A 22,236-nucleotide genomic window follows, 5' to 3' on the forward strand; every position below is an offset into this window, starting at 1 on the left:
ATGTCACGTAAAGTTGGTACTTGGGTTGCGAGAGAAAAGAAAGCTGAGTCGTAGCCCAACTATTAATTCTCTTTTATCGAACTTTATTATGACTTTGGCACTTACAGTAGAATAACGTTGAACAGAGAAAGGGGTGTTGTACAAGAACAGCAACTAGAACGAGAACTCCCCGGGCTGGATGAAGTCTCGGCTTATATACACCCTGGCTTGGGGATGTTGGGGGGTTTGGTGTGGATTCCAAGGAGTCCGAAAGTCGGGGTTGGGGCCTTATCTCTGATGGGGACTAAGATGCGTCGCGGCGTTGGCGTCCGACAGTCGGGAGTCGATGTCTTTTCTCTGAGAGGTAATTGGTGTCACACGGTCAACGGGACGAACTCTCCATCTAACAAAGGCATTAAGTAATCCTATAGCTCTCCTTAAAAGAAAGATTTGTAGCGGCACATGGCAGTAAACATTCCAACGGTTTCTGTCGCTCGCCACACGCAGATCCTATTCTCCGGGCAGGATGTTTACCAGATGTCGATGCATCTCCACAGTACGTGATCGGCTAGCCCGAGGACCGTCATAAACACTAATATCTAGTTACCTAAAATCCTTCAACAGATACACAGCCTGTGTCCCAGTTACGGGAAGACAGGAGAGACCTATTTTTCCACGAACGACGTCTCCCACTAGCAACCCTCCCTCAAGGGCGGCTAGCATCCTTTTCTAACTACCGATATGGAGATTGGCCAATTAGCAGCAACGTCAATTTCCCTTACTTTCCGAACGTAGGATGTCCCCGACGAATCCGATGATCTCGTGTCCTTAGACACACCCCGTCATATTTTTCCTCTGCGGTATCACCGGGTCGGAAAGTCTCTCTCTCTTGCGGTCTCATCGACAAAAAAGGATTAACTCCTTACGGTCAGCGAATATTAACACAGAATCCAACTTAGATTTTTTGCGAGTGCGTACGACTACCGTCCCGTTGTCCGCGGATTCGTTATTGCACCTAGGATCATTGTCATTAGTCTCTCGAATGTCTAATAACCACGGTTACTTGTCCGGTTCTATGGTAATCGTATTTGCACTAGTCAATGTCTTCTCTATTGCATAACGACAACGTGTAACCCAAACGAAGATTCGTTTCACGCCCCTAACCCTAATTCTAATGTAAACCCGACGTATATATATATATACATATATATATATATATAAATAAATAAATAATTATAAATTAATATTACCTATTATTAATAATAATTTAATTATATATCTCAAGATAATAAAATATTTATAATTTATATTAATTTTTATATATAAATATTTAATTATATATAATACATTTTTTCAATTTAAAGTTAAAATATTTATATTTATATTTTAATTTTTTTATAAAATTAAATATATGTATAAAGATTTTAAAATTAATATATTTAAAATTAATAATTATATATTAATATATACTTATATACAAGATAATTCAATTTTTATCAATTTTATTAAAAAATTTTATTTTATTACGTTAAATATTTATAAATTATTTTAATTTAATTATCTAATTAAATTATTATTAATTAATTATAATAGCAATATTTATAATAGTATTGTTAATTTTTTATTTTTATATTTTAAAATATATATATAATGTACGTATCCATTATGTATTTCCAATGTACGTACAGCAGATACTCACAGGAAAAACCAACGAGACTAATAATAAAATCAATGAATTAGAAAAAAAGAGCTATAGACAAATATCTTATAATATACCGTGGCATAATCTGCAATTTATTATAAAATAATTGATCCGAGCAGTATCAATTATAAAAGAAGATGGCTGAATATGATAGACACTGTCGAATACTAATCAAATATAATCATTTAGTTAATCTTTAAGATTTAAGTTAAGATACATCTTTGAGGAATCAATAAGTGTTTCGCTAATAGCCTAATAGATCTCTTGATAGATCAAACGAAGAAATACCTAACCGCGATTACAGCCAATTGGTACATATTATTCGATACATAATTAATATTTGTATCACGTACAGCGATGCAAGTGGTATTGAAGAAAATAGCCATTTTATGTTACAACTATAACGAGTAAATTTACTCGTTTAACTTGAGAGGAATTAAAAAGGTACCTGACTTTTAAATAAGCATTAAATAAGAAATTTAAATATCGCAGACGGTGATGTAGGTGTTATTCAAGAAAAGAGAACATTTTATTTTGTAATTAGCACGAGTAAATGAACGAATATCGATAATATAATATAAGGATTAATATGAATTTTATCTGGCTGATTATTTAAATACCATAACATATTTCACAGTAACGTCATCGACTGCCGTTAGGCTCTTTTCCCTTTTTGTTCAAACTAATTGATAGTCGAAAACTAGTATCAAGGAGGTGTGAATTTAGTCTTAGTTTGTAGAAACTATTAAAATGATAAAAATGGATACCGTATTAAATCGTCGAAGGCGCCAATTTACGATAAAAATTAAGAAATTGTTCAATTTGATTTTGTTACAATGGAAAACCCCTCCTTTGCTATGTCAAGAGATCGTTAACGTTTGATTGACATCTCGACACCTTGTCAAGATATATAAGGAACGCGGAAGTCGCGCGCGAGCTCTTTCGTGCCTGAAATTCCGGACAGTGAACATCCAAGAAGAATTTAAATATAAGGTAAATAAAAAAAATATCAAATAACAACATTGTAACTAGTAGTTTATAACGTCTAAGCCATTAATTTACAATACTTGAGAAATTAATTTATAATATTTAAGCTATTAATTTATAACATTTAAGCCATTAATATATAACATATAAGCAATTAATTTATAACGTCTAAACTATTAATTTATAACATTTGTTGAGATATGTATAATTTTCTGTGTTGGACTGGGTTAAATGTGTAGTAGAGATACTTGTATGTGAACATCAGCGTGTGGATGTATGTGTGTGCGCGGCGTCTCGAAAACAGATGAATGTAAACTGTCCAGTCGGTTAACAGTCGGGTATAGAAGAAAGTGCTGAGACGCGTGCAAGTGTGTATCGATGAATATATAAGAAATCGTCCATGAAATAAATATATTACTATTTTAAAATTAATCCTCAGTATAAATTTAGTGTTCTTATAACATTATTTCGACGTCAAAGATCCACAATTCTCAACAACATTTGTGCTATTAATTTATAACATTTAAGTTATTAATTTACAACATCTAAGTCATTAATTTACAACATTTGAACTGTTATTTTATACATTTAAGTTATTAATTTATAACATTTAGGCTATTAATTTACAACATCTTAGCCATTAATTTACAATATTTGAACTATTATTTTATACATTTAAGCCATTAATTTATAACATTTAAGCCATTAATCTAAAACAATTACATCATTAATTCTTAACAGTTATAACAATAATTTATAACAACATTTTCCCATTAATTCAATGTAATTATGCTCTTAATTTATAACAGTTGTACCCTTAATCGGAAGTAACTCTACATTCATTGATTTTAATCAATGCCATAAATTCGTAGTGAGTGAATTAAAGATTTATTTTGCTTTATTTTATTAACGAAATCTATCAAGTCTTTGAAGTGCTATTTCATTTCCATATAGCATTATATTTTAACTCTGAATACAGTATTCGATTTCCAATTTCACTATTTCGTATAAAATCTGTGGTAACACAGAGTGTCGATGTATGTGTCACGTAAAATAACAAAATAAAAAAGGAATTTGAGGTAAAAAATAAAAAAAGAAAACTTTATTTTTTTTCTAACATCAATACACTTTACAATCTACTTCCGAACTCTAGGCGTGACTTTCTAAGACTGACTCTTATGATTTTACTTTCGATCGGATCCGATTACTTTCTTTTGTCATCCCTCAACATCCCCACCGTCCATGCATTTGCTAGGCGTCCGCGATCGTTGCCACGTGCTCTTTCTTTTAGAACCTTCGGTGGAAGGACCGTTGGGATGTTGATGGTTCATTAGGCACTTCAGCGATATACATTGTCGCCGAGTGCTTTATCTCTATCGTCAGTCCGTCGGATTTGAAGTATGCCGGTCGTGACATATGTAACGATATATGGTATAACGTTATAACGTATTACTTTACATGATATAACTTCATAACGTATTACGTTATATGTTATAACGTTATAACGTTATAACGTAATACGTTATATGGTATGACGGTATAACGTTATAACTTATTACGTTATATGGGATGACGTTATAACGTATTACGTTATATGGGACGACCTGTTTCTGTCTGGAGATTGATTCCTAATACAACGTGTGTTCCATTATATCAGCATCTCTAAAGTACAATTCTATGTGATTTCTAGGGAGAACAATACAACCGATCCACACCTTCGTCAGGCAAAACGTTTATCCCGTGACCGTGGCTACGTTCGGCGACCAGTTGTCACCTCGAACCCACTTTCGCTTTCACAAATGTCAAACAATTACAAATGACAATTGCTTAATTACAGTTATGATAAAATCTAGGCTAAAGCATTAGAAGGCTTCCTCAAAATTGCAGAGGGAAGGCTCCGGTTTTCCTTTCATCTCCGACATATATAATAACCTGTTAATAGCAGCGTTCTCTTCAAGTTAACTACCCTTATTATCCCAAAAGAAATAAGGGATTGAACGATTCGTGGCGTCGATTAGTCAATCGTAACGGGAATTTACGACTCCCGTTGGCGCACTTCCTCGAGATCGCGTCTCCCCACGAACGTGCGAATTTACATATTTAACAATATATATATGGCGGGTTAATGTTGAAATTTTGGGTGTTTGGGCGTTAATTTTAGTTTCCTTACATTTTTTCCCTTTAGAAATACCTGCACTTTATCATTTATGGAAGTTTTGTTAACAGAAACGAAAAATTTAGAAAAGATATGTATAATCAAGGAATCTCAGGATAGCACACTTAGACTGCAGATTTTTCTGTATGCAAAAGTAAGTCAAAGGAAGAGGATGAAGTTTTCTTGTATAAGGCTTTGTTTCTGCTTGAGCTAGCTTACAATGAAATACGTTCAGTGTGACAGAGTATCGACAACTATTTCAAACCTTAGCTTTAAATACAAAAAGTTTACGCGCAAAAATAAGCTGAAGAAAAGAAAAATGTTTTTTTTTTCTTGTTTGACGTCTTATCCTGTCTGGCGGTATGGAATTATTCTGGAAAAGCCTGTATATGTACAGAGTATATAAAAAATACACTTATTTGACCGGACCACCTTAATTCTACAACTCTAGATGATACAGTTTTACAAACGTCTACTCATCGCGAGGACCAACTTGCCAACTTTTCAAAATAAGCTATGAGTCGCAATTGAACCGTTTTCTGGAGAAATGACGTTGAAATTCCATTGGGTCTTACATCGAGATTATTCGCAACAAGTTTATATTTCGCAGTCAGGTAGAAAGTAAGCAATGTGACATTAACGAGAAAACAACAAGTTTTCGTTAGCAGGTGGGATAGCCCGTGATAAAGAGAATGGAGCAATCAGTGTGATTTCACATTATTACAGAATTATCTACTGTGTGAAAAAAGACTTTCAAACAAAGATTCTGATTTTATTAGCTTTCTTTTAGAATAATAGAAAATAAAATTTGTAAATAACAATTAATTTCATTATTTTAAATAATATATTTAAACTTGTTGAAATTGCAAATAATTTATTTCTGTCTTTTAACATTTAAACAATTATTTAAATGAAAATTTATTTAATAGTGCCCAGTATTGCGCGCAACACATTTTTGGAACAACGAACAATTCGATAGTCGGTAATAGAGATAGATGGCAAAATAATTGGATTTATTGATAAAATGAGGATTAAATTGATTAAAAAAAGTAAATTGATTAAAATGTATACAAATCCTACATATACAAGAATAATATCTTGCACATCATGGTATCCAAATATACTTTCCCAGTAAAGTTCCATTTGATCCTCGTGCTAAGTAGCATACGGTGCCAGCAAACGTCAATTTTTACAAAATTTTGCATGAATCAATAGATCCAGAGGCTCCGATCCTCCGAAATCACGCTAGTGGACACTTATACGCCCTGACACTTTTTATACATGCTGTACATAAAAATATGTGTATCGAAACTGTTGTTATTTCTATACTCAGAGGTAAGATCAGAGTAGTTATTATTTTATTGAATGGATAAATCTATTACACCGTTCTGAGCCAAAAAAGCCTTTATTGCACACGCTTACAAAAACTAGGGATAAAAACAAAAAAGCATCTTAAGCCTATCGATTAAATCTATCGATTGTAACTAGCATCATCCTCTAGTTACTATTTCTTATCACTAACGCATCTGCATATGGATGGCGAGCACGAACTCACGTTGTCATTTTCAACAGAAACTTTGATACAAAGTACGCAGATTTGTGTATAAATACATTACGGTTGAAAAATTGTTGAATATTTACTACTGTGTATCTGTTATACTTGATCGTTAACACCTGTTTTTTTCGCCTGCCTAACTTACTATCCTCAAAACATTATCAGATTATACATTTTGTTCGGCTGATAAAATGGAATTTCTTGGAATTTAGAGCTCCCTTTACATTCACTTGTTATTGTACGAGTATTTTGCTCGTTCACCAGCCGTTCACTCATTTTATTTTGCAATCGTGACAATTTGATGCTGCTTCTCCACTCTGTATAACGTGTTACCTACAAACACCAATATGTATATAATCTGATGCATTAATTACTATACGATACACCATGAGGACGTTAATACACGCAAAACGAAATAGATAAACAGTATCTGCTAAAATTATAGCTATAATATATAATATAATATAATATATATAATATATTTTTGTTACAGTCGACTTCTCCAAAAGTCAAAAGCTTGTCTTGTTATTGGCACGTACCGTAAACACTCGACTAATTGCGTATTTCTTAAAGCTATATTTCCCCTCTTTACAACTTTTTTACGAGATTAGTTTGAAATCAGCCCAATTGATAAACCATTTCAATTTTCAATCTCTATATTCAAAATTTATTATAATCAATTCTATTTTAGTTTTTGCTATCAAAGGAACATAAATTGGAAGTTGAAACAAAAAACATGGGTTCTAATTAAATATTACTATCTGCTTCTATTCTTAATCGTTACGAATTATTTATACATTATTACCAATTATCAATTGTTTATTATACATTGCTCGTTGCATTCACCCTATTACCCCTACACTTCCGTATCATCAACCATATTGCTATCTTCGAATAATTTTCCTCAAACGCAAAATCTCCCACATACCTAACCTTTTAATTTCAAAGCTAATTAATTCAGGGACATCTTCGATCTTTAACAAGCGTGTATCCTACCAATGATTAGCAGCTACTCTTCATTAATTCATTAATTCATTGATTCAATCTGTAACGTTTCGAGTATGTACATCGCATGTCGTATCATTGTATCGGTATTGTATCTGTTGATTCGAAAGATAGCTGGTTACTCAGGTGGCTAAATTGATCTCGCCATAGACGAAACTTATTTGTGTATCCATCTATGTATATATAAAAGATATACACAAGCAAACAGATAAGGCAATCGAGAATCAATGGATTCAATAGCCGGTAAATATTTACAAAAAAAGGAGATACCGCCGATTTTGACATTTTTTAAATATTTTGTTAATGTTATCAGTTTGAGTAAGATTTTATTCGAGGATTGCCGTTCATTAAAAAGTTAATATCAAAAAAGTTCAATGAGTCATTTGCATTTAAGAGAGTGTACTTAGTCAGATTCTTAGTAAACACTTATCCAACAGCCGATCGTTTAGTAATTTTCGATTCGATTATTCGTGTTCGTTTTTTCGTGTTCGATAACGTTTTGCAGAAGAAAATTCGATTCAATGTTTGTAATATGTCGTGTATACAATTTTAATAATTACATTCGATAATTGCACAAAAATCGGGACTGAAACGTTACAATTATGGAGACGTAGGAACGACTCTATTCCTCAAAATTGACAACGCGAATGAAAGAGAAAGAGAGCCTCGTTAAAGGCTGGCGATAAGTTGAAAGATTCTTATTTGCGATTTTTGATCAATGAAATTTTTGCTAATATGTTTCTTGCGTTTTACTGGTTAAAATGACACCAAACACGATAAAATTTGGAACATATTTGCTTACTTAATAATTGATAATTAAATATTATTCATATTATATCATGTTTGATCTTATTTTAGTCGGGGAAATCCTACAAATGCGTTAGTGGAAATTTAATTTTAAAAAGCCTAAAATAAGGCAATTTTCAGTTTTGAATGATTACTCGGATACATTGTCTCAACGATAACTGATAATATTGGATCATGTTACACTGCTTGATCGCAATGGACCGCCAAATTTCCGCGATACCTCAGGGAAATCTGTCCTTCTCAAAGTGGACACGACGGCTGTGTAACTACGTAGAGGACTTTTTCGTGCAATTATCGAATGTTTGTACTAACCGTTTAATTTTTTGTTCCAAAATTCTTATTCTTTATATTAGATGAATAATTCAAATATCTCACTGTGAAGTACCTGTGTTATTATTGATTGGTGTTTTATAATTATATTAAACAACGAATACTGAATAACGAAGTATTTTTCGGTTAAGGATTTCTTTCGTTATTCATAATTAATAATTATTATACATAGCAATTTCGACAAAGTAACGAAGATGTAGAGTCGAATTCGAGTACGATAAGTAGTCACAGAAAATTTATCTTTTCTCCAATTGATTGCGTCTCCTAGTTTAATGGTGTTTTATAAACGGGCCGCTTATCTTGAAAATGGTAAATCCATTTTCCTTTGTTTCGGAATATTGAAACATTACGTTCGATTGGACTATTTTACTACGTTTTATGACCTTGAGTGACCTTAAATGACCGCGATATTTAAATCCGTCTTCAAAAGAGCAACAATGGGACAAATAGGTATTCAAAACTACACGGCTACACTTAAAAAAAAACGAAGCCTATTAAAGTGTTCTTTAAAACTCGTAAACGCGTCCATCTGAGAAAAACTTTTTCCATCGCGTAATAGCCTCCTCGAAACCAAACAACTTTTGTTTCAAACATTTCCCTGCGTCTCAAAAAATTGAAAGAATTATTCAGGTGGTTTGCTGTTGAAGACTCAGCCTGTATATCCCCAAAATTCCATGTAGTTCTGATTGTTAGGCAAACTGATATTGTAATCTAACACGAGTCAACCTCATCAAGGGGCGAGAGGGAGGGGGTGTCAATAGACTAAACACAGAAGTATTCGCCTCTATATGTACCTCTATTCGCTATTTTGAACATGAACAGAAAGATAACAGTACGGAGTGGGTGAGAAAAGCATTAAGAATTTTGATCCAGCATTTTTTAATCTCTTTATTGCGACATGAAAACTACGGAAAAAGTAATTTAAAAAAGCGACCAGATATCAATGACCTACGAAAAAGATAAAATTCATCCGGACAGAAAGAAGGAAGAAAACTATTTAACGTTTCATCAGAGAAAAAGAATCGAGGAAAAGGCTTGGTTATTGATCTTGTGAGACAGGAACGTCATAAATGCTAGTATAGGTAATCTTGCAGAAGTTGTTAAGAATCTTTATCGTAGTTTGGTATGAAAAATATCGAATAATTTGGATTTCGAATCACATACAAAATAAGATGCAGGGGAGAGTCGCACAGTACCTTGTGCTAGAGTTGGTAAAAATGAAAATTTACAAAGTGACTTTATAGCACAAATGGAACTTGATAAAAGTAGGAAAATTAATTTTATGAAATTCAATAATACGAATTGACGAATTGACAATGTGCAAGAATAGTAATGTCGGAATTTGTAGGAAACGAAAAATTGTCGTCCAGTACCGATCAATTATTTAATTATTTGATCTTTTGCTCTAAATGGTTAATAATGTTTTAAAAAGTCCTCTAGATGTCAGTATACATATTCTTATTCAAATTTGATTTTTATGTATATCGTATGGAAAATACTTAATATTTTCTTGATCTGCGCATTCGACGTGTGCCCAGACTTCACATTCGTCGTTTTTGAAACATTGAAAGCTTCAGTGACCTGTCTTTGGGCCATTTTATTTTTGAAGAGTAGCTTCGAAGCCCCATTCATGTTCTCCTCTGACCATTTCTCTCTTTTCTGTTTTGGACTTTCAAACATTTTTCTATGGGAAAAGGTAGAAGAAAAATTAAACGGACACCTTCTAATTTAGTCTCAGTTGCCAAAATATTGAACTTACAGGTAAAAGAAATTCGGTCTATGACTAAATCATCGGTATTGGACGACAAATACGTTGAACAAATACGTTTTAGATTATAATGTATATAATATACAAAGGAAATTATAAAAGTGGGGCAAATAACTGGTAATTACACTTAATAAATTAGATATAGTATACATTAAAAAACATTTTACTTACCTGAAAAACAACATGTCAACTCCAGAAAATAATTTTTAATTTTCGAAATATCAATGTATATGTTTGACATATCAGATCAATATGGCTCCGAAATATGTTACACGGAATTGTTCATTTTCATTTGTTTGTTCCAATAAAAGCGCTAATATCTGGTGAAAAATCCTATGTATTTAGAAATTAACAGAAATGTTAAGTGAGCTGTTATTTTGCCCGCATTGTATTTCTTACATGTAATGCCCGTTACACGTTTTATCTTTAAAATAGTAAACTCATTATTTACTCGAGATTTATTCCTAGCGCACAAATATTTTTCAATAGAGCGATGCAAAGTTTTACTGTATCTCGGATCATCACAAGTTAATCAAAATCTTGAGGATTCGATTTCACCTGCTCAAAGTGACTTTTGCAGGCAAAAGAAATTGTTCCTCGGATACTTTAATATTTTTTACTAAATTTCATCAAAAATAGAATTTTATTTGCTAATAGAAGATAACTATGTTTTGGTACTCCTACAGAACAATATCACGACATTCGCTAAAATTACAAATATTGTACAGTATATTCACTACAAGGCTAATTGAAATAGCTTGTAATCCAACATATAAGAATGCTACTTGCAAAGTATCTTTGCTAGTAGCAGTTTAAAGTAGAGAGATATTCCTAAAAAATCATATATTTTATACATATATGTACGTAGTATATACAGTGGATATAACTATCTTTCTGAATTTATAAAATAACAGTATATAATAATAAATAATAATAATAATAATAAAATAATATAATAATAAATAAAAATAACATAATAATAATAAATTTATAGAATAACAATATTCCAATATTTATATTTTTCCTTGTTGCAATTTTGTAAACCGTCAAAGCGTTTACAACAGAAATTCCCAGAAGGAATTGAATGCCAAGTTTTCTGTACCATTTGATTCCTTTTCTAATTGTGGTGGCATAAGAAACCATTTGATCGGAATAATCTATACCACACTTTCCTTCGTTATATTCGACAACAGCTAGCGGTTTTAATGTAGCGAACAAGCGAAACGAAAGATCATTCTTGAGACCACCACTTGAGCGATTCGCATTACTAAAATATCGATGGGAGCACCTAGCAGAGAACGCTTGGTACTGCTGTACGCGTGGCCTGACGCAGATTTTTTTGAAAACACGCGTGGCAGTCAATGTGTTAATAAACTATTAAACTACATGTCGTGAAGAAGTATCCCCTTTAAGAACATTTATTAATAGCTCTAGAGTTGATAATATTAGCTTGAGGAAGTTCTGTATGTACGTGTAATTGATAGTACTCGCGTACACCTGTGCGTGTAAAACGTTTCAAATTAATAAAGAGAACATGATACACGTGGAATAGGTATGAATAAAAATTACAAGAAGCCGGAGAATATTCTAAAACATATGCCACGATAAAATATAAATTGTAAAGAGTTATAGATCATGTTATTATATATTAAAATTATGCTTAACAAGCAGATATTAGCGTAAATATGACGCTGCGTTAATTAAATCCAACAATATTGAGAAAAGAACAAATTGAACAATACCTAGAAATAATTTAGAAAAACACTGTTAGATCAATTTCAAATTGGGTTTTCTTTACTCGATGTCAAACTTAACTCTTATTCGTCTTTTGCATAAACTCTTTTCGTGATATGAAACTTTAGAGTTGACATGCTGCTGGTATTAATTGCACACGCAGAATAAGATTTTCCAAATTGAACCGAAACGATTTAGACAGAAAAATGTAATACTTTCCATACTCATAACAATTATTTATGCATTCCGCATATAAACCTACCAAATATTTATTACTTACTTTTAGCTCAAAAATATTTCATATACTACTACCAAGCAAATATTAGATTGAAGAGAAAATCATACATGAAAGATGTCACTTTTTTTAATAAAAAGTTCGTTCTCATCAAAGTTTCTGGCAATTTATTACATACCTGTATACAAAGTGGATTACTTTATAACACAACTGGAAAGTAACTTTCTTTAGTAATGATTTACGTAATAAATTACGCAAAAAGTAAAAAGAAGATTATATTTTAAATCATATTCTAAGAATAACTGTATTTTAAAAGTGATTTCAAAAGAATTTTGAATTTAAAAATTCGTCAAAAGTACATACGTACTTACTACTTCGACACGATCTAGGCTAATTATGTGTACTGATGTTTATACATCTTGATAGTAGCTGTATTCAAAGAGCGCGTCGAATCTTTTTATAATATTTGCCTTTTGATGTATTAAAAGTATTGTAGTAACTGATGGTTTCTTAGAGTAAGGACAAGTGATGATGGTAGAGTTCAAAGTTTAGTGTATTTTAATAAGTGATATTCAATAACAAAAGGACCGATTACAATATCGTCGCACGCCGACTCACACTCCGTGTCCGCTCAACTCGCACCCTGCTTCTCGACTGACTCTCTGGCCGTTGTAGCACTCTATTGTCTTTTGCTAGGCCCACCGCACGCGTGTTCTGCAGACGCTCGTAGCCAGGGTCACGTAGGTATTTTCGGCAAGGCTATTTACTTGAAGGACCCGGTAATGCATTGATGGAGCCGACAGCGCCTCGGCTCTCGCGACATTGTCTGTAGTTAGCTCGACGTTTCTTGGGCCCTTCTCCCCGATACTACAGTATCATTAGAGATATTCTTCTTATTATCGCAAATATGTATTGTTCTGCTCATTGCATCGACAAGTGAACGGATTTTAAGCTTCCTATTCTTTTACATTTTCAATATTTCCAGAGTTATTTGTTTTCAGTAGAAAAAATATTAATTCCTGCCACTTTTGAGAGGAATTGTTTAGAAGTGTATCCTGTTTATCTCGAATCGCTCAAATATATCGGGGAAAAAATGAATGACACAAAAATCGAATGACATCTAAAGGGATATACTATTATATTCGTGTGTATTTACTTTGCGTGTATTGTCTTAACATGAAATCTCTTGCGTGTTAAAATATTTCAATGGATATCTCCATTTTTTGTTACATAATCACGCAGCTGACGTTCAGACATCTCTAAAATACTAGAAACTTGCGTCTTTCGCACCATCCGCTATCGTAATAGAAACTTTCAAATTCGACAGAGCAATACAAAGCACGTGTCACGTAAAATAACAAAATAAAAAAGGAATTTGAGGTAAAAAAATAAAAAAAGAAAACTTTATTTTTTTTCTAACATCAATACACTTTACAATCTACTTCCGAACTCTAGGTGTGACTTTCTAAGACTGACTCTTATGATTTTACTTTCGATCGGATCCGATTACTTTCTTTTGTCATCCCTCAACATCCCCACCGTCCATGCATTTGCTAGGCGTCCGCGATCGTTGCCACGTGCTCTTTCTTCTAGAACCTTCGGTGGAAGGACCGTTGGGATGTTGATGGTTCATTAGGCACTTCAGCGATATACATTGTCGCCGAGTGCCGCCACATCTTTATCTCTATCGTCAGTCCGTCGGATTTGAAGTATGCCGGTCGTGACACACGCGAAAAGTGACTGACCAAAAAAGAACTGAATGTTTTGACGACATTAAGAAACTGCAGCCTTGTATTTCAGCAATATCATACCAGCAATAACAAATTTTGAGAAATATCTTTATGTTCTATTCCTGTGGCGTACTTTGGATAACGCTAATCCCGGCGACACACTAAATTTTGAAATCCATACGACTGATTCTACAGAAGCGGGGATTCTACAGCAGCGATTTCGCTTGCACAGTTGTTCATTTAATTTGTGAATTGTAAGAAACCTCAAGTATGTCAGAGGACATAGTGATATTGCTACAAAAGCGACTAGACAAATAGAGAGCTACATGTGATTTTATCGTATTTTTTTAACCCTTTCGCTTCGGCAATCCAGTCCGTCGAAGTACTGTCACTGAACGGAAACGCGCGCCAGAAATACGCACAGTGTGCGTGGCTACTGTATATACGTTTTCCTAAGTCTTAAATAATAATAATTCTTGTAAGAACCGTATACGAAATATCGTTTCACTGTCAATGGATTTAGTAGATTTTTTAGCATGAAACAATATACGATTTTGATGTTGTTTCAACAAGGAGTAACTTAAATAAGTGATTAATCCAATATGTCAATAAAATCAAGGGAAAATGTTCTGTCGATAACGAAAAAATATATTAATGACCACAGATAGCATTTGTATATGCATCATTTTTGTCAAATTTTGTCTTCAAAACACAACTTTTTAATATTCCTATTTTATCTACTTTTGCTAAAATACATTAAACACATTTCAATACTAAACTAAAGATCTTTAAACTTAAAAATGACTTTTGCTTATTTCCATGTCACAAACAATTGGCTTTAATAATTATCGATCAATACTCTCTTATTCGTAAACACATCAGCATATTCGATCCATGCAAATTCACCTAAAATGTTACTACTTCCTGCCTTTCGTTACATGTATCTTAATAAATTGTATCTTATTAAATCTTAATAAATATGAGTCTTAATAAAAAGAAGTTACTTTTTACGTAGACCAAACCTAGTTCTATTATTAAGCGCGTAAGCAGATAAGATGAAGATCAAATAGAGGCAAAGCTAAAAAATAACGACTATATATTTTCAGGTTTCAGCGTTGAAAACTTATGTGGGTGAAACGCTAGAATTGACTGGAGTTCTTCGACAAGAAATGGGCACTTGTCTTTGCATAGACAGCAACAATGTGCCTCCGACAGTCAGCAAACGTTACTCTGTACAAGTTCACTGTATGTATTATTAAGCGCTTATCATAGAGCTATTATACAAATATATTTGCAATTATCATTCTTATATATTATACAAGGTGAATCAGAACAGGTGGAAAATATGGCAGAGGTTGATTCTGAATACTGAAATAAGAAGAAAATTTTATATAACATAATATGCCTAATGACCATACGTTCCGCTTATAGCTTATTTTGCGATGCTAAACATTACACAGATGAACGATTTCTTGGAAAATAGATAAATCGTGCTGGCCTTATTTCCGGACCAATACGCTCTTCGGATCCGAATCCGTTCGATTATTAAATACGGGGACGTTTAAAATCTCTTACTTATAAAACGTTAGTTGACGTGACGATCAAAATTTTCGACAAATTCGTGTAAGCTGTTCGAACAAGATGGACGATCTATGACGCGACGCATTCGCGTTTCCGTAGAAACTGGAACTGGTCGATTCGAGTAATTTCTCTAAAGATAGGTAAGAAAGTACTGTGACACAAAGCAAGCGTCTACTCGAAAACGTTTATACGAAATTTTCTTCTTATTTTAATGCGCTGAATCAGCCCCTGCTTGCTTGGAAGCCGTACTTTCCACATGTCTCGAACTCTATCATACCGATCCACTAGGTAAACAAAATAAAAACCTGCCAAGCACTGTGGCGGCACGGGCCACGGAACTTTTCAACGGCTCCGGATGCAAAGCGCGACGCCGCAAAGCGCAACACCGACGTGCCCAATGTACCATCGATATCTTCACACTCTTTCCGCCGAATTCTCGGAAGAGCATACACGTGCCAGCACTGGCGGCACATCTAATGAATGCACGCTAGTGGGGGATATCGATGGGCTACGAAGGGAAGAATCTGCGCGATCCGAAACAAAAGCACAGGCAGTCTGTCTTACGCCATTAAATGTGTAACTCCTCGGTACTATTTGCATAGCAACGCGTCGAATGATCTCTCGGTGTCTATCGTTATTTGTTAGTTGTTACCAGTTGTCTGTTAAGTGTAATTGTTAATTGTTAATTGTTAATTGTTAACTCTGATTGTTGATTAGTTCTAAATAAACTATTGTTCGTTAAAAACACCAAGAGTAGTTTCTTACGCACCTATCACCATACCACCTCAGCACGAACGCCGTATAGATTGTTTTCACCTGTTCGATTCGTGCTAGATTTGACTAAAATACTCATGCGAAGTTATTGAAAATATAAAATCCGAATTAACATTCAGTTTTCAACAACCTGTCTAAAGATACCGCTCACAAACAAGCTATCATTTCTTGAAACAAATATATAAGATTTATTTACGTTATCAATTTTGTCGTGTGTCGAAATACAGCCCACTCAAAACATTCTATGGACCAAACGAAAAAATTGTTGACATTGATTGTCAACAAGTCCTACAAACTAGGATCTTTCATATTTCTTTCGCTTTTGATAATTAGACACAACCTCCCGCTAGCCGATGAGTCATTCTGCTATATTTGGCTTATCCTTTGTTATTATACAAATTACTGTCATTGTTCACGGCTGATCTACTAATTCGTTTGGTGACTAGACACTACGTTAGATATTTTAATCAAATAAACTCATAATTGTATCGATAAAATACTTCCTATCAGTACAATATATGATCTAAAATTTAAACATCCTGCTTCAGGGCGACATATCCAGTGAATTAACGGCGCCTGAACAATCCCTTAAAACGGGTAAATCTATAACTTTATTATCTAATTTCAACATAATATCCACAAACTGATCAACATAATTTTACTATGCCCAAAAAGGATCGCCTTGCAAATGATATCGATATTTACGACATTTCTTTGCTATATTAATATAGTATTATTTGTTATAGATCCAGACCACCGACCTCGACCAGGGCTATCAAAATTCGCCTTCGTCATGGCCAATAACCAATATAATATTAACTACGATAGAAACTGTCATTGTTAATTTAACACTAGCTATCGCTGCTATAATACGAATAGCCTGTATACATATTAAATAAACTGTAATAAATAACTTATTATTTTTAAATACACCCTGTCTTATTTATCTACACCTTCCTTTGTCTTACGTCCACCTTGACCTATGCATTGTTACGTAAAATTCGTGATAAAAAAGGATTTTTGCAATCCACTAGCGATAAAAAGTTCGCGTACAAGGTAAATAGCGGGCAAAAGAACGGTATAAAGCATAGAGTGTAGAGTATAGTAGCATCGCAGAAAAAGAAAAATCAACAGCTTGGTCGGTCATTGAGCAGCAACAGATCGAGCAACGATACAAATGATCATGGAAGTGCGTTTCTGCTTCCCGGTCTGTTCGAACTATGACGATTTGTCTTTCTGATCTTTCCGACTCGACCGTTGCACCGTTCACTCGACCATCGACCATAAATTGTTTCGAATTTTCTAGAGAATGGACACTTGAAACTACGTGCTTGCGGTACATTCGATAGCCAGGACAGAGAGATCCTTCGTGAGCCTGTTTTCGTCCTGCGAGACGAGCAAATTATTGGAAATTTCCTGATGCAATTGTACGCGGTTTTATGCAACTTTGATTATACACGTGAACGATATTTGGCACAGAGGAGTAACATTTTCGGGGTAACATTTGCGCACTAATAGGTTCCCACGTAGCTAAAATAAAGCAAAAGTTGCGCGAAATTAACGGATGACAATTGAGAAATTTCTTGAATGATCAACGTTTATTACGAAATGGTTGGATGCGAGAATCGATATCTGGTAGCATCTAAGTTGTCCGAGAGAGTTTCACTATAAAGGAACAGATCTCTGCCGATACTCTCTATCCGACTATCGTAGCAGATTTGCGTACTTTTGCAAGGTTCTCCAAATTAATACAAATTTCAAAGTTAAGGAGAGTGGCGATGACCTCGGAAACGCGAAAAATATCTCAGAAGATAGAATTTTGATGGCGCGAAGGACAAATGTTCATGATGGTTTTCCCAATAGCGATTCTGATTCTCCCTTGACGTGTCTGCTCGGCGCCACTTCCGGCATCGTGACAAACACCGTAAGCCCTAGGACGCCCTTACAGCCTCCTTTACATCGCATATGCCCTTCTCGCTGTTGATGAAAATCCAATTTGTGAAATTAGACGTTTGCTCGCTTTGAGACAAAGTAAACCGCGTTTCTCACACGTGTTCGGCAGATGGCGATGATGAGATATAGTGCAACAAAGTGAAATTTTGCGCGCGTAAATCTAACAGGATTATAATGTAACAGAAGCACAACAAAGAGGAAACTTGTGATGAAAAAGGAAGAATATATTGCCAACGAAACTCTTTTGCTCCATTTTCTTTCGTAGAATTATATTTCACTTGTGAGTATTATAGCAGGTCTGCCTTTGATACAAAAATCATAAAAGGTTTACGTATGTGCACGTATATTTACGCTGTATGAACGACACTCGAGTATTACACGCATGCATTATCGACAAATAGATCCACGTTCGAGATAAGAGTTCCTCTTTGATACTTTCTTATGGTATAAATAACGAGAAATTATCAGGAAGTATGTTACAGTGAAACTGCTCGTACTTCGTTACTTTTACTCGCATGTATGACACCTACAACGATATTCTTTGTTGAATCAATAAATAAAAGCGCTCCCCAGCGTACGTACAAGACTAGATCTTGAAATATAAGAATCGACGTAACAATAAGACTAAAAAAGTTCGAAATGAAAATAATTCGCCGAAACGGCAAAAAGAGAATACCTGACACAAAAATAACGATACGGTAAATCAGCGTCCCGTTTTAATTTTCATCGATCAGTCGTCCAGCAAGCGAGATGTGTCAAGCAGCAACGGCGACAAGGTAACAGACGAAATATTATCGAGTTAACGCACGCGAAGTGGTCGCAGGAATGGCTGACGGGTGCGAGAGTGTAATGCACTTACGTCACGCGAATTTCAGACGAAACAACTGGTGGTGTAACGAAAATTTAGCGTCGCAACCGAATGTGCTAAATATAAAATGGATGGCTGTTGACCGAAAGAAAAATGCTCGACGATACGGTGCCGCCGTTTGTTCTCTTACAAGATTGAACGTCCACGGTCGACCCATTTACCAGACCCTCCTCGTTACACGAAGAGACGAAATCACCAGTGCTATTTAATCGTGCGAATTATATCACGCGTATCTCGCGAATTATTACACGACAGTGATAATAAGGCAAATCTAATAAAATTTACTTCTCATTAAAAAGTCGTACCAAAACAATTATTTATTAATTGGTTTATTTATTAATTCTTAAGAAGATACATATAAATAAGAAAAAAGGGTAAAATTTGATTAGTATAATAAAAGTAATATATGCCTATGATCATTCTAAAATATAAAAAGTGAAATAGTCTTACGTTCATTGGTATATTTTAAGAACACATACATCTTTTAACGATAGTTGCAATGTAACATCATTTTTATATTACACGCAAGGTATGGCAAGTATTCCTGCTCTAAGGCACAATTTGAAATCAACAACATTCAGTTTAACAAATTATAACTTCTATTCGTTTTCCATCATGGAATAACGCGGTGATGTCTTCCATATTGCACTGGACGTGCGTTGTAATCTAGTCCTATCTATATTTTCAAACATTTCAGTTAAATCTGGTGTGCACATTCTTCTATCAAAGAATTTATAGACTGCTTTCTTCGGAATTTATCGTTGCATTGCAAGTTCATTTTCGCGTATGTACGCTAAAATTGATAACAATTCGAGTACTCCATGCATTATAATGTTTATTAACTCATTAAGTAAAACAACACTTACATTGCGCCTAATGTGGAATTGTACGCCTTGGTCTGGCTTCATCGTCCGATGTGTCGTCGTCAGGTTTACTGTGCAAAACAGAAGTGGACCTTGCTGTTTGGAGCTATATTTTGGATAAAATATGGAATGAATAATAGCTTGTGTTTTTATAACAGAAGAATACTTTGATACTGTTTGTAATGTTACCTGCGATGTCATAATCTGAGTCTCCTTCTTTCGTTTCGCTAATAAGATTTTTTTTGCTTTTTCGACAGATCTTCGTGCCAGTTTTTGAACAATGGCTTTTTCTGAAATTTTTTCTTTTTCAAAGGCCTCGATTCTCCTTCTTACGGGCACATTTTTCTTCATTTCATTTTGAATGTCCTGTTTTGTCATGTTTCTATTAGACATTTCCCTTTCACGGGATGGCTCATCTTCTGCGAATAATTCTTCGAACTCGGTGAGTCCAATCGCTTGATTCAGCTGCTGAACCTCCTCCTGCAGAGTTATTGGCGACCGTGATGTAAGTTTAGGTTCATTATTTTTTCCTATACTACTAGCCAAGTTTTTATTAATTACTACAGTTTCGTTTGATTTTATTGGTGATAAAGGTTCTACAATTGCGGTAGCGTCCATCATCTTCTGCGTATAAGTAGAATTGATGTCCATCGTGGAATTTATAAGAGGAGTAAATTTCTCAAGTGCATCCTCGCACATTGAAGGATCTTCAATATCATTTCTTGCTGATGGAATTACTGTATCATCAATAATATTAGAATATTTACCCTTCGTGTTTTCACTCCGTGAAAAAGTTCTCTTTATATTGTTGTCTATCTCTTGTTGTCATTGAAGACTTTAATGGTTCAATCCTTTCTGGCTGTATTGCATCTTCTTTTGAAATTGTTTCGCTTAAAACATTCTTTTTTGTTTTACTATGTTTTGTAGGACCTTTTGTGTTTTTTTCATCTGAACTACTTCTAGCACTTTCCCTTTTTTTAGGTCGGCCTCCACGTTTCCTCTAAAAATTTAGAATATATTTAACAACGTTATAGTAGTATTTATATACACAATGTACATACAATTGTATAAGCAATTAGATTTTGACGCATTAATTAACCGATATCAAACATTATTGGGTACTACATATAAGGGTTAGTATTGATTAGTAACATAAGATATGGAGTAAGATTAAAAGTATTAAATTTCATCATAATATGACACAAACATTTACATTACTGTCATCATCAAGAGTTAGCCTTCGTAATTTTGTAACAAGTGACATTGACTGCTGCTTTTTAATATTAATTGCAGCTTTTATTGCAGCCTTTCTTTTTGTTCGGTCAATTGTTGTTTCCAGCACATCCCCTGTATTTACATCTTTATTTTCTGTTTTATCATGTACTGCTGAATCTGTTACTGTATTATCAGTATTGATAATATCATTTTCTGGGATAGTCTCTTTACGGCGATAACCTATTTTCTTCAAAACTTTCGGCCTCTTTGTAGTTGAAGGGCCAGTGACTGATTGTGGTATTTCAGGAATTAAACCATGTAAATAATTCAGAGTGTCTTCAAGCTGGTTGTTAACATATTTTTTAACATCCAAGGAATAATTATGTATATTCGATATATCTTTGGTAATCGTTTCTTTAATCTCCTTCTTTGATCCAGTATCCATATTTAAAATCTACGAATAAATGATATGTATTTAATATATACATTAAACTATACTTTTTAATAATACATACCATAATTTAATATTATGGTTGAAATTATGACATATATAGCAATTAATACATACACATGTGTTTAGTTCTATTAACTTAGAAGCACATGTAAATTAAAAAAAAATATATATATATGAAACAATAATAAAATAATGAAGTAACATTGAGAATAGAATCTAGTTTAATTACACATATATACCCTGTTAATAATTCCGTTCTTATAAATTTTATTAAATTTACAGTGAAGCTTACAATTACACTAATGCCAATGAATATTAACGTATGCGTTTATTATTACACTAAATAAAAATGAAAGTAATGCAATGAAAAATACAATATACCTTAATGGAAATAAAATAAGTAAATAGCGAAGTATTTATTAATATTATTATATAGCATTATATTATATTATTATAATATTTATTAATATTTACTTACGTTTTACGTTTGCATAAAAACTATAAAATTTTAAATATAAAGAGAGATTTATAACAGAGATAA

The 22,236-nt window shown here is 33.6% G+C and overlaps 1 long non-coding RNA gene and 1 pseudogene across 1 annotated transcript; one reads left to right on the forward strand and one right to left on the reverse strand.

Annotated features, from left to right (window-relative positions):
* The first annotated feature begins 2,494 nt into the window (after nt 1-2,494).
* On the forward strand, nt 2,495-15,897 carry LOC117241557. Its single transcript, XR_004495055.1, has 3 exons — nt 2,495-2,674; nt 15,101-15,232; nt 15,857-15,897. It is a non-coding gene; the product is annotated as an uncharacterized LOC117241557 (long non-coding RNA).
* Nucleotides 15,898-19,576: 3,679 nt separating this feature from the next.
* Nucleotides 19,577-21,686, reverse strand: LOC117241556 (annotated as a pseudogene).
* Nucleotides 21,687-22,236: the final 550 nt, after the last annotated feature.

The sequence above is a fragment of the Bombus vosnesenskii genome, unplaced genomic scaffold (assembly GCF_011952255.1).
Source record: "Bombus vosnesenskii isolate JDL3184/JDL3185 unplaced genomic scaffold, Bvos_JDL3184-5_v1.1 scf7180000016099, whole genome shotgun sequence".
Lineage (NCBI taxonomy): Eukaryota > Metazoa > Arthropoda > Insecta > Hymenoptera > Apidae > Bombus > Bombus vosnesenskii.